This window comes from Mugil cephalus, chromosome 3 (genome assembly GCF_022458985.1).
Source record: "Mugil cephalus isolate CIBA_MC_2020 chromosome 3, CIBA_Mcephalus_1.1, whole genome shotgun sequence".
Taxonomy (NCBI): domain Eukaryota; kingdom Metazoa; phylum Chordata; class Actinopteri; order Mugiliformes; family Mugilidae; genus Mugil; species Mugil cephalus.
Genome location: NC_061772.1, coordinates 18,008,729 through 18,021,943, shown reverse-complemented (window position 1 = coordinate 18,021,943; position 13,215 = coordinate 18,008,729). Strand labels below are relative to the sequence as shown.

At 40.5% G+C, this 13,215-nt stretch overlaps 1 protein-coding gene across 2 annotated transcripts in view; it reads left to right on the top strand.

The window, feature by feature from the left end:
• Positions 1–3,071: 3,071 nt before the first annotated feature.
• Positions 3,072–13,215, top strand: part of LOC125005883 (myocyte-specific enhancer factor 2A-like) — a 43,307-nt gene continuing 33,163 nt past the window's right edge. For both annotated transcript variants that reach the window (XM_047581527.1, XM_047581525.1), the window contains exons 1-2: positions 3,072–3,209; positions 10,074–10,167. The gene's annotated coding sequence lies outside the window, so the exon portion shown is untranslated. The remainder of the gene's footprint in view (positions 3,210–10,073; positions 10,168–13,215) is intronic.

Sequence of the window (13,215 nt, the reverse complement as noted above, 5' to 3'; positions counted from 1 at the left end):
TCACTCTGGGAATATTATAGAAATCATTACTGTTACTCTCGAAACATGCTCGATCTGAGTCAGACTCCAGATTATACAGTTCCCCATTTATCCAGAACCAATAAAACGGAAGACCACCACACACACCAAATGTTTATTTATTCATTCATTTATTTTTTTAAATAAAACTTCCTTCTATAGACATTGACAAGATAATTTAAGTGTACCTTCAATTGAGTATTTCAGTTGTCATGTGGCTCCAGGACACACGATGGCAGCACAGGCTTGAAATCCAGCGTATGGTTACTGTTCATTGTGACTGACACATGCTCTCTAAGGAAACAAGGACGTATTTCATTTTATCTCCGGTGTTTTAAAAGTAACTTCAAGGATTAAAATTAACCCTATCCTTTGATTTGGTAATTATGCATAATATTCTTTAAAATCAATGATGCACGAATAAAATGTTGGAAACGACTGATAGATTGAGCCTCATTTATTTTGAATATGTTCAAAAGGAAAAAGATAAATAAAAAGATAGAAAGAAACAATATAGAAACAATATTTCAAATTTCAAATCTCTAACAAAAACACACGTGTTTAAAATAGTTTTTAATGTTTCAGCCTTTTGTGTTTTTAGTGTACTATTTTATATTATCTTGTTGATTTGATGTTCTTTTTTATGTAAAGTGTCTTTGAGTATTTAGAAAAGTTCTTCTTAAATAAAATGTATTATTATTATTATTATTATTATTATTATTATTTTCGAAAAGGAGCAGGAGGAAGTAAAACTTATCTAGTGGCAGCCCTTCTCTATCAGTTATTTAACTTGAATGCTTCCATATTTTACAAAAGGAAACAGTTTCAACACTTCTGTGATCTAAAAAAAAAAAAAAAAAAAAATGCAACATGGTGAGGCAGTAATTTTCTGTTCAGTGTGATACTTCCTGTTTCATCCATATGTCTGCTGAGTGTTATATTTTAATTTTTTCTAAAACCTTTCAGGTCCGAGCATTGCTTCAGATCTATCTGTAACCCGTTCCATAATTGAGCACCACACAAACACAAACACTTTTAATTCTTGTGTTCATGAGTTTGACCAGTTTTTTTAGTTGTTACCCCGTACGTCAACACATTAAGTTATATACTGTAGAACAAGTGCACATTAAAGAATATGTGATGATGAGATAGCATATATAGAGCTGATACATTAAGGGTGTATTTTCACCAGTTCAACACAGTGGTAATAATCTGTTGCAATGCAAAACTTGTTAAATAGATGTTTATCTAGCGCATGCAATTTGAAAACTGGGCTTCATCACGACACATTCACACGTTGTACCCTCGAAAACTTCTCTTTCCTCGTTAAACGGCATTCGGTTCAGCTCTGACACAAACAGGTGAGACGAATTACTGCAGCTTTTCACGAGAAATTTGATCGTTACCTCTACGCAGATAGCAAATAACAAAAAAACAAGAAGGAGAAGACAATAAACAGACATCGTCCTGTTTATGCGTGTGTTCTTAGGCAGGACTTCCCTTCTTTCCTCTGCTGCTTTATTGTCACTGGATCTGACCTCTGACCTTTGGAACAACAGCTAGAAGAGAGGAGGCCTTTGGGTGCAGTATGTTAAACATGTGTCTTTTGCTGCTTTTATCCCTTTGCTTAGGAGACGTGATTTGCTATTTGAGTGTTTCTGTTTATATTTTTAATTTATAATTATATTTTCATGTGCTGTCCAGACTGAACCACTGGAACGGTCAAGCTTTCGGTGACTGCTCACATCGGCGGCGCTGCAGAGGGAGGAATGCAGCACTGCGCGGTCTGCTCCGGGCAGATCTCCTCAGCTGCTTCACACAGTTGAACCTGTGACCTCGCAGTCACAAGCTTTCCTCCTCCTCCTCCTCCTCCTCCTTTAGGCAAAAGCTAAATAAAATATCAATGGATCAGTTATTATACTGGGCCTGTGTTTGGGAGGAAGGTGACTCACATGGTGAGCTTTATTTACCATCTGAAAGATTTGCCACTGATGTTTTTGGTAACGTGATGTTCCCTGCTTTTCATATTATCATATCCCAGGTACTGTTGTCACCACACTCACCCACCCGGATGAAATAATGATACAGGATACATCCAAACAAGGGCACCGGAAAATGGAAAAAGATATATAATGTTCTGTCGTCAGTTTTTGTCTCTTTTCACTTTATTTCTCATTTTTAGCATAACACAGATTTCCATCTCTATGTGACACATTTCTCTTTTTTTGTTTATTGATGTTTTATGTCTCTTTGTGTTCCCTTTGTCTCTCTACACCCTAAAAATGTGGATAGTTTTGACCCAGCTCCAGAGTAAATATTGGACTATCTATCCCAAATACTGGGTCGCATTTAACCACAATCCTGGCTCAATTCGACCCAATTCATATGCTGAATGTTTTTTTGTTTTTTTTTTTAATGGCTTAATTCTACCTCTTTATACTTATGATACATTACGGCAAATGTGCAAAAACAACCGACCTTTAACACCCTACTTTGATCTCCTGGTAGACGACTAAAACATTCCACTTTTGACTTTGTGATTGTCATTTATTTATGTTTCTCTTTTATCCCTTATCACAGTCGCTTTGCATTTGTAGTTTTGCATCTCTTTGGAGATGTTTGTCTGCGTCTATGTTTTTGTAAACAAACTTTCAATGGCCATGTTGTATCTGGTTGTGTGGTTGCGGTGGTTTTGCGCATCTTCATAGCCTGCTTTGGTCCACGTCTCGCTTCTTCATGCTTCTATTTTTTTTCTCTCTCTCTCTCTCTCTCTTCAAATGTTCTAGCTGGAGGAGCTTGAAGAGGGTGGGGGGCTGCCCTGATGCTTTTGTGCCCCTGGAGCCTGACAGGTCTCCTCACAAATCGCACGCACGGCCCGCACGGTCCGCTCGCACGCACGCACAGTAACATGCTGGTAAAGTCATGCTTACAACCTGGAAATACACACATGCACACACCCCACAGGACACACCACTAGACCCATAACTGTGTGTGTGTGTGTGATGATTCAAACACACACACACACACACACACACACTGTCTCTCTCCAGTGGAGGAGGAGCTAAACCTCTCCGCTCTGAGTTTGTCAGTTTCCCAAATATAGCGGACGAGGATCTGTCTGCGTCTTTGTGCCGGAGACACTTTGATTAAAAAAGCCCGAGTTTGCTGAAGCGCCGGCGGGGCCAGCGGGGGTAAGTGGAGCAAACACGTCCGTCTTTATTTATGTGTCGGGCTCTGTTTGCTGTCTGTCCTCGGGGAGGGAAGGAGGGAGGGAGGGAGAGTCGCTACACTTCATCCAGTGTCATATTCTAGCTGCGTTTGAACGCGTCTCCTGAATAGAGAGACACCCTGATCACTGACAGCGACTACTCTGTCCAGCTGACTTCAAGTGTATATTTACTCACCGCCTGGCGACGGTCATTAGTTTTTGTGTGTGTGTGTGTGTGTGTGTGTGTGTCTGTTGTCGTTTCGTGGCTTGGTGTGGTTGCATGTGAGTACGCGCTGTGTGCACGCCGTGATAACCAGAAGTGTCTTTAGAAAACTTCTTCAAAACACCAGCCTGTGTGTGTGTGTGTGTTTGTGTAGCCGCCTGTCTAGTTTCACCTCGTCCCTTTGAGTCAACTCTACTTTCACTGTACGTCCCGTCTCTCTCCGAGTGTATTCAGAATTAAAGCGTGGCATTTCTGCCACTGTTTTAAAAGGGATACCAGCAGCAGCAGCTGTGGTAAGCTAGAGCCATGAAGTCTTTCGGTTTTTCCCAGTAGGCTAGAGCACATGTGTCAAACGTAAGGCCCGCGGGCCGAAAACGACCCGCCGCAGAGTCCAATCTGGCCGGCGGGATGAATCTGCAAAGTGCAGTTTTTCCAAGAAAAGTTACGGCTGTTCTTGTGTTTCACTCAGATTTAGTGAGAGTTGTAAACATAACACAACAAGACCTAGAGCGAAACTGAAATTTCACTTCTTTTACTTTAGAAATGTAACCTGTTTTTAACAGTGCAGTTCATTAAATATTAACACTTTCATAATGTTTTTCTTTGCACTAAAACAAAAGGAGACATTTGGAGTTATAACTGTAACTGTACATAGTTTTACTACCACTACTCAGACAACTTTTGCACTGTTGCAGCTCTCTTGCAGACAGACTTGCATGTTAATACAGTCTTTTATATGTGTGTGTGTGTGTATAAATATATAGATGCTGTTATGCTATGTTGATGTCCTATTCTATTCTATTCTTTCTTATTTATAGGTTAATATGCTATTGAAGTACTGGTCCGCCCCCACTGAGATCAACCTGGGCTGAATGTGGCCCCTGAACTAAAATGAGTTCATAAACTCAATAAATACCGCAGTCTGTTTTGAGGTTTACGTTCTTAGTCACTTCAGAAATGTGTTAAGCGACCATGCTGAATGTGTACTCTGAGATGTTGGATGGAGGAAAACCATCACTGAGGCGTAGTAAAATGTTGAGTGACACCGTGAACGTCGGCTCCATGCCCTGCAGTGTATTCAGTGTGGAGGAGATGTAGTGGCTAGTTGATTAGGTACAGTGGTTAAAGCGAATGCATCCTGATGCAACAGCCCTCGGCTTCATGATGGCTGTCAATGTTCGGTTTAGTGAGGTAGTGATCTGACAGTTTTAGAGGATGTAGTTTGTGGTGCTATATTGAAACTATATTGAGTTAAACACTAAAATAAGATAGAATTGTCTATATTGCCGTCGTGTAGTCAACTGTACAGTGCAACTGGGATAACTGAACTGAACTGATGGTGCATTGTTATAAAGACACACTTAAAAAAAGAACAAATACACTAATCAGACATGAAAATATGACCACTGACATTAGAAATAAATAACATTGACCATCTTGCGACAATTCGATGTTCTACTGGGAAACTTTTGGCATTCATTCATTAGACACCTACCACCCACCTAAACCACCATAGCATTGACACTCCTTAAAGGCAGCAGGATGCACGCACAAAATAGGTTTAGAACCAACTCAGAAAACGTAAAAAACGGAACAAGGTGTTGACCTGGCCTCAAAATTCACCAAATCCCCAACTGATCAAGTATCTGTGGGAAGCCTGATCCACAGAGGCCCCTTCTCTCAACCCACAGGACCCAAAGGCCCCCACTCACAACATCCTGTTGCCGACACCACAGGACACCCTCAGAAAGCCCATGTCCTTTCTCAGATGAGTCACAGCTGTTTTGGAGGCACATGGGCGACCTACACAATCATAGATAGGAAGGTGGTCCTAATGTAATGCTTGATTTGTGTATTTGAAAGACACACTTCATAGTGTTTCTGATATGTAGCCTGGCCGACTAGATGACATGGGGTTGTTAAAATAATAAAAACATGTGTCCGCACAATACAGTTTGAAAGCACCACAAAACCACATGTCTACAAAGTGATTTGAAACAAATGCCGATTACCATCACCAAAGATTCAGTGCAGGAATGTTGCATGAGCATGTGTAAGATTTATCATTTGTCATTTTCACATGACCCACAAGATATGTCCAGCTCACACATCATGCCGATGCCTCACTTTAACGTCAGATGGCCTTTGTGATACACTTTCGAGAATGAGGAGTGTGGTGTCTTTGAGGAGCCACAGACCAATAATCCTTTCAAAACACATATGGCCACGCTTTGAAAAACAAATATTGAGAAATCACAATGTGCCTTTGTATCTCCTCAGACCCTGGCACATGTTCAAGTCCATTTTCTTTTTAAATTCCACAAGTAATAATTCAGGGTTAAATAGTAATGTTACAGTAATCAAACTCCAGTTCAAACGGCTAGGTGCTGTCATAAAATGTTTAATGACACTTTAAAGCAGACTAAATGTGGAGAAGACTGTTGAAGTCAGATGGGGCCTAGGTAACATGTTTTTGAAAAAAAATAACGGTCAAGATAGATTACTGCCAATTTATTTAAAACATTTGCCCGTTTTTGAGTTTTGAGCCACTGTCCATCCTCACATGAGGTAACAAAAGAATGATTGAGCCTATGACCCACTGATGAAATTATATGATATAAGACTTTGCATGACATTCGGGCTCAAAATCACCAACCGCCCACACATGATTCCTCTCCCTCAGTACTTATCTTTCTGCCTTACGATGTCAGACAGGTGACACTGACGTGAGGTTAAAAAACACCTGCAGTTACCTCTTACTGCCACAAGGGCTGCTAAAGAGAACAAAAATAGGACATTTTCAGGATTGACCCTTTAAACCTGTACGTACAGTGGGCAATGTAATAAACAATATCAAACCAACGTCTGGAACATCAGATTAATTCTGTGAAACTCATTGCCATTAAGCAAAGAAAAAACAAAATAAAACCAATGCTAACGTTTGGGATGTGACAATAGCCTGGCAGATTTTGTAGTCTTACATTGATTCATCATTCAAGATTCAAGATTGATTCCTTTCATTCACCAGGAAAAGAAAATATTTTAAAAAAAATAGTACACATGCTAACAAAATATTCAAATTTGAGTACAATTATTTACATATTATGTATGTGCTGTACATGAGGTTGTATGACACAGCATATACACTACATATTATCACACTAAATCTTATCTTATCTTATCTTATCTTATCTTACTTTATCTTGTCTTGTCTTGTCTTGTCTATTATCTATCTTATCTATTGAATCAGTAATAATAGCAATAACATTAATGAAAAATAATTTGTCTGTTGGACAAATGACGGCCCGTAAAGATTCAGACTGTTTCACCCTCTTTGATGTATTAATACTGCATGGCACCGACTCGCTTGCTCGGCGCGTGAGCCAAGAAAAGTTTTTTAGCTTCTGTGTTCGCCTCCAGCCCACAGCGCATACAGTATGCATTAGTGTTTCCCCTGCCGAGTCTGCCCACGTGTTCCCACATGGCCCACAGTCAAGTTTTAAAAGTCCCTTCAGGAAGTTACGGGTGACATCACCTATTCTAGTTTAATGTTGTTTTTTTTTTTAATATCCTTCCCTGTAACTGCGGTGCCACTGAGAAAGTGGATTAGCATTTAATCACTAATCTAATATTGCAACACGTATGTCAAGGAAGGGGAAAACCTGAGACATGATGTAAATGGTAAAAAGAAAAAAAAAATTGTGTGGGCTTGGGAAGAGTCTAAACCGCAGAACATCCTCCCGCTTTCAACAGTATTATAAACGCCTGATCGGTGGTTGAAATGATCAATAGATAACAGCAAACAGTCAATAGATGGAAAATATTCCCTCTGTGATTCAGGCGTTCGTCCTCATCCTTGCTCTTTGTTTTCATATTTCATTAGCGGGGCATGCGGCATGTACCATCAGCTTCAATTATCCTCCCTGTCAGTGGACCGGCAGGGCCTGTCTGCTGGCTTTAGTGATTACAGGCTTCAGGGAACAGGTAATCAGGTCATAGTTACATGTCACCCTGTCAGACTGCTGAGACCACAGGGAGCATATGGGATGAAAGAACTCCCCCCACCCCACCACCACCATCTTCAGTCGGTTATCTGTGACCAAGATATCCTGGATACTGTTTACTGTGGAGCGCATACACAGTTTTTCCATTTTCGCCGTATGAGAGTAGAGCAAAAGGAGTTTGTAGACACAGTCAGGGAGACCATTTACCTCACACAGCCGCCAGTGTGGCTCTAAACTCTTTGAAGTGTTGTATCATCTGGACCTTAACTGTTGTGGTTGAGCAGTGTAGTCTGTGGAGGCAATAGTCAATTGTTTTACATAAAAATACTCCTAAAACTCAAAGTAAACCACCTGCTAAGCACCTAGTGGGTATAGTCGAGTAATTAGCTGCTAAAGAGACAAACATTTATCTCTGGAGTTGGTGGAGACCAAAGGCAGAGCCAAAAACTTGCATTCCTTTACGGATCCAGACACATGACTCAGCCACACTGTTTGTATCATCTCGGCATAAATAATTCTGTTTGCGTAGTTCCCTCGGCTTGTTTGGTACCTCTGTATAGTTTATCTGGATAACGGCATAGTTGTAAGTTTGGAGGTTGTGTTTCTCCAACATCTACGAACCAACATTAACTCATAATATTCTTTATTGAATCACAACTTCTAAGAGACGTGGAGTGTTATTAAAACTGCGTCGTATGTTATCCGTTTGAACATATAATGGATTTTATTTAGGTTTGTGGCTCATTCGCTCTAATGCATTACACAGCGCACACAATGTTCTGATTACCGTAAATCTGATTAAGACATATGTTTGTACTGTTTGCATTTAAAGGAATATAATCTCCCTTATGTCGGCCCATTTAGAAACCCAGCCCCTGATCGTAGTTTCTGTTAAAATGTATTAGCTGTGTGAAAGCCATTAATAGAATTGTGAATATGTGGAGATGTGTAATGTACAAATGTCGATGTATTTCGATTGGGAAAAAAAAAAAATGAAACAGCCAAGTTTAGTGTTGTTTCAGGAGAGTGACGGCACGGCCGTTGTTGTAAACTTTCCGCACAGGCTCCTGAACGGCAAAAAGTTAAAGGGTAATTTATTTGTGTATAAAGCGGATTTTAGTACGTGCCAAAAAAAAAAAAAAAATGAAAGCGCTGCTTCATGAAGGACTTGGAAATTAATACTCACCCTCATCTGCTGTCTTGATCCAGATAGACTCTACTCTGTTTTCTGATGCAAAATGGCACATAGTGAAATATATTAATATATTAAAATAAGTGCCATTTGCTCAGAAAACAGTGTCCATTATACACGTATTAAATATGTGATACCAGTAGCTCGGGGATGTGGTTGAAGCAGGACTTTATTTGCATTGCCACCCAGAAAGGCTTGAACCAGTTTCCAGCCAAGGTAAATGTGCCAACCTTGCTATAAACAGTCCAATATGTCAGATGACAAAATGAAAGAGGTGAAAATAACTTTTCAGACCATAATTTATTTAGGGGGAAAAAAACACTTTTTGAACACAACTACAGTATGTATTGCAGGCTGCAGTTTTTTAAGACAGCGTTTGCCATCAGTTGCTCTGCATCTTCAAGCTTTCAATCCAGTAATGTGCCGCTCTGTTAATCTGTCATTGTGGCTCAATACCCAGTTCACTTTGCAGGTTATCCATAGAAAACTGATATCTTTCTTTTAAAGCTAAAATAGTAAGTTCAAATCTTGAATTAGACATAGGTTAGGTAAATGCTGAGTCAGCCACTGCTTTAAAAAAAAAGTGGTAAACGCTGAGGATTTCTCCCAAGAAATTACTTTGCCCTTTTAATGGACACGTGTCCTCCCCGTCAGCTAGGTTCCTTTGTGTTGTCTGTATGGAGTCCATGTGTTCACCAGTGGTATTTCCTTTCCATCCTAGTTTCTCTAATGATAGAATATTTGGAGCCTTGTGGTCACCAGAAATAGCAACACTTCTGAAGGACAGGCTTCTCTTTTTGCACCACACACTGAAGAAATAGAGGCTGCACTGTATATGTGTATGTGTGTGTGTTTTATTGAGAGGCTATTTTCAGTTCACTGTGACTGACTGACTTAGGTTTTTTCTTTTTTTCTTTTTTTTTTCTGCTCAATTACACACAGCCTGCTGTAACGGACCCAAGCTCGCGCAGGCTTCCCCACTGCGGACTAATGCATTTCTCTTTTGCTTTGAATAAGAAATGTGGTGCTGGCTGCGGTGGCGATGACTGGCTAAGCCTTAATCATGCTGTATCATAAACGGCGGAAAAGATTTAGGTTTTGCTGACGCTCGGCGCTGCAGACGCTTGTTGTGGGATTGTTTCCAGTCGGACAACATTTGGCCTGACGTGGTTGCGGAGCAGCATCGATTAATTAAGTTCTGTCTACTGCACTTAAATCTTGTTAAAAGTATCATCTTCCACCACTGATTTTATTACGCGCAAAAAATATAGTTTTGTACACGCGTCTATGAGAGCTTTGACCCATTTGAGAAGAAAAGCAGCATTGTGTTCAGTTAAAGCTAATTTTGATCAAACTCCTTTACCACTTGTCTTGATAACCAGTAAAACGTGAAGATGCTGACACTCTTCCATATTTCTTGTCTTTCAGACTCTAAGAGAAAGAATCTGTTTTATCTCTTCTGCATCTTCACTCCACGTCAGAGACTGAAGATCTTCCAGCGGTTCATACCAAACACGTCTAGGTAATGTTGGATACCTTCATCTTCTACCAGTGATTCCAGGGACAGCTGTGTTGATCTATTAATCCCCCAAATTTGAACCAGCTTTCCCGCATTTTTTTGTTTGCTCTTTGTCATGTTTCGATATTTTGAAAATGCTCCTCCATAATCCAAATGAATGAATCTGTTATTCACCGGTCACCAAAGCTGTTTTTACAGCGTGGTTAGTTTAAGTGGAGTGATTCGCTTTGTTGTACTTTTCTGCGGATGGCGTCACAGTTGAATAGCCCTGACAAACTGAAGCAACTTTCTTTTTGACGGATTTATGTTTAACTACTCTTGTTTTTACTCAATAAGTACAAGAATATATCAAACTGGGGGCTTGGCAGTAGCAAGACGGTAACCTCAAGAATGGTCAATTTTTTTCTCAGCCTAACATGTTGTAATTTGTGTGGTACGACGACATTGGAGCAACCGGTGTTCATGCTCAGTGTTGGGAGAAACGCATTACAAAAATGATGCAATTACTTTTTGTTGTAATGTAATAATTGGAATATTTTACTCGGTACAAATGTCAGTAAGGCACGTTACAATGGGTTTTAAACCCGAAATTAATTAAAATAATTAAGTTCCGTGTTTTTATACAAACTCGACGTTAGCAGAGGAGGAAAAAAAATCTGAGTCAATGTTAACTTCCTGTTAGTGCAGGAGAACAGCTGATTGGGGAGAAGATGACTGCAGAACATTACAGTTAAGTGCACTTCGAAACCAAAAGACCTCTGTAGTAGTAAAGACGGTAGTAGCTTCTAGCAACGTTAATTTCAATATGAATACACCTAAATTTACAGTTTTGAGCCTCAAGTGCCGCCATTACATTGTACTGTTAGCGTTGAGCCTAGCTTAGTCATTATGCCATTCCGCATCACCTTCTACTGGATGTATGAGCTACACTGAATGCAATAACATCTACTGAGAACGAAAAATCCACATTTCCAGCTGTTTTGGTGAAAGTAACCTAAAAGTAATGCAAACGTAATGTTTCGTGTGATGAGCTACATAATAAACTGAGCGATAGCGGTTTTCTGTGGGACCGTTTCCTGCACTGACTCATCTTATCTTGCTCACTGTTAGTCTGCAAAGGAAAGAGTTTGTCTGGTTGTACAAACTAGTCGACCCGTCGGTTTGACGACTTCACTGTCGTGCCATGGCGCTTCAAGCATCATGGCGACCAGTGAGAAAAGCAGCACAGGCGCCTCTGAGTAGAGAAGTGAGGAGCCCGAGACTAGCAGCGGTTCATACAGTGTAAAGATAAAGCCCACACTACGGTGACATGCAAAAGTCAGTCCAGAAATACAACAAATGTACTAATGCAGTGCGCACTCATCTTGTGATAGCAAGCAATATTGAGGCGTTGAGTTAAATATGAAACATGTATAATGTGTATCTACAGTATGTATGCATTGTGCTGAGTAATATCTTCTACTCTTCTTTCTTCTTCCTGTGGTTTATGGAGAGGTTCTTGACTAGACCTCTTCTCGCGGGGTCACCCCAGCGATACGGCCAGTCTTTCCAGATCAGCCAAACCTCTTAACTGGCTGCTATCTGACCACAGGGCCACACACCCACACCTGCGATGCTAAATGCGCTGCAGAGGAATCAGGAGTTACGCTCAATAAATACAGAAATCAAATAAAACAATTTCCAAATATTATCCTTGCAATCTACTTTGCTGCCATCGTTTAAATGTGCTTTTGTTGCACACGGCAAATATGTTTCCCTCGCCTCTGCCAATACAAACTGTAACGTCGGGTCAATGGCAACACGGCTTGGCGTAATTAAACTCGGTGTTGATTTGCTGGGACTGGGTTCAGACCAGAAAGTGGTTGGGGTTGCACAGAGTCCTGACACTATTCTTAACGGTGCCAACACTTCATTAATGTTGGCAGCACATGAAGGCACGCTCAGTGCAAGCTGATTTGAGGACAAGGGAATACCAGCAACTTCCACACGCTCTCTTCAGCAGTTCACAATGTTTTACTACAAGTGTTTTTTACAATATTGTAGTTTTCACCTGTGGGTTTTCAACAGGGGGTCCGTGGGGGTAATGCAGGGAGGTCGCAAAATCTTTGGTTGATTAGATATTTTTTCATTAAATTTTTTTAATTTCCCCCCCACTAATTTAAATTTCTTTAGATACACATTAACATGAATCCAACATATTTTAGTAAAGGGATAAAAGGAGGCAGAAGACGTTATCTTTCAGTCAGTACTTCACTCATTCAGTGACACGGGAGCTGTCTCAACAGTGCACCGTTTCACACAGAGAGCCACGCTAGATCTGTCAGTCTGAGCCTCCTGTACACAGCAGGACCCACCCCTGAGCCGCTGCACACATTACACGAACCCGTGTTTTATTTGAATAGTTTAATATTGAATGCAGAATGATAAAAATAATGCATATTTATAATATGCACTAGGCCAAGTTTAATATAGAGCATATATATATAGCAGGTAGGGGGTCCCTACTTAATATCTCCATCAGAGCTTATCAAGTTCTAAGCACTCGTTTTCCTGCAGTATGATGTCACTAAAACTCATATGCTACCATTTAGGGGTTGTGTTCAGACCACCCACTTCTCACTCTTCTTTTGAACAGAAGACACGGGTTGACCTTTGTGTCGGACTCTACAAGGTTGAATTTTAAAAAGTACACTAGCTTCATAGCGTCGGCAAGTGGAAATCGCACTTCACCTGAAACACGGACATGATGGATGTAGTAGCACACTTTCTGCATAGTTGTCCTGTGTGGAGTGCCACTTGTAAGCTGCACCTGTGTAGGATACGATGTGAGTATCTGTGGAAGGATTTTTAATGACTCCAGCTAAACTCTCCTACACTCTACCCTACACGCACCAACTTAAAAGTAGTCCACGATTTACCCACTAATCTCTAAAAGAGAGCAATGGCAATGTTGGAATATTCATGTATGAGTACGGGACGTTAGGCGTGGGGGGTTGTGGGTAGGAGATTGCCTTGGGGACCCTCAGGATTGAGAACTCAGATCTACTTACC